General features: G+C 60.9%; 1 protein-coding gene across 1 annotated transcript in view; it reads right to left on the bottom strand.

The window, feature by feature from the left end:
* The window catches only part of AHRR (aryl hydrocarbon receptor repressor), a 90,150-nt gene that overhangs the window by 10,014 nt on the left and 79,729 nt on the right, over positions 1-407 (bottom strand). The gene's annotated exons all lie outside the window — the stretch shown is intronic.

Here is a 407-nt window from a genome sequence, read left to right as displayed (position 1 = left end):
AGCAGGAAAGCCCACCCCTGCCCCATGCCCTCTACACCCACCCGTCGGTCTAGTCTGCACGGAGCAGGGACCAAGCGGATTCTGCTCAGGCCCAGCCCAGCTGAGCCGAGCCCTGCTCTGTCACCAGGGACAAGGAAGTGTGCCAGGGCCTGGGGTCTTTGGGCAGACTGTCCCCACCCTGAGGGTGGTCCGTGCTCAGGGCGTCTGTCCACCAGCTGGAGAGTACAGAGCTGCTCCCAGTAACCTGGGCCCTGCTTGGCAGACCCAGCCATTTTAAGAAACTGTAGCTCGAATCACCCGAAAACTTAACACAGGTTTTCTATTCTGAAGGCCGAGAAAACATGGGTAGGACTGGGATGAGGACCCTGCAGGGAGGGGCTAGACCCTAGCCACCGAGCACCCCCCCA

The sequence above is a fragment of the Tupaia chinensis genome, unplaced genomic scaffold, assembly GCF_000334495.1.
Source record: "Tupaia chinensis unplaced genomic scaffold, TupChi_1.0 Scaffold000020_1, whole genome shotgun sequence".
Classification (NCBI taxonomy): domain Eukaryota; kingdom Metazoa; phylum Chordata; class Mammalia; order Scandentia; family Tupaiidae; genus Tupaia; species Tupaia belangeri.
The sequence above is the reverse complement of the archived record's forward strand: the minus strand, read 5'-3'. Positions and strand labels throughout refer to the sequence as shown.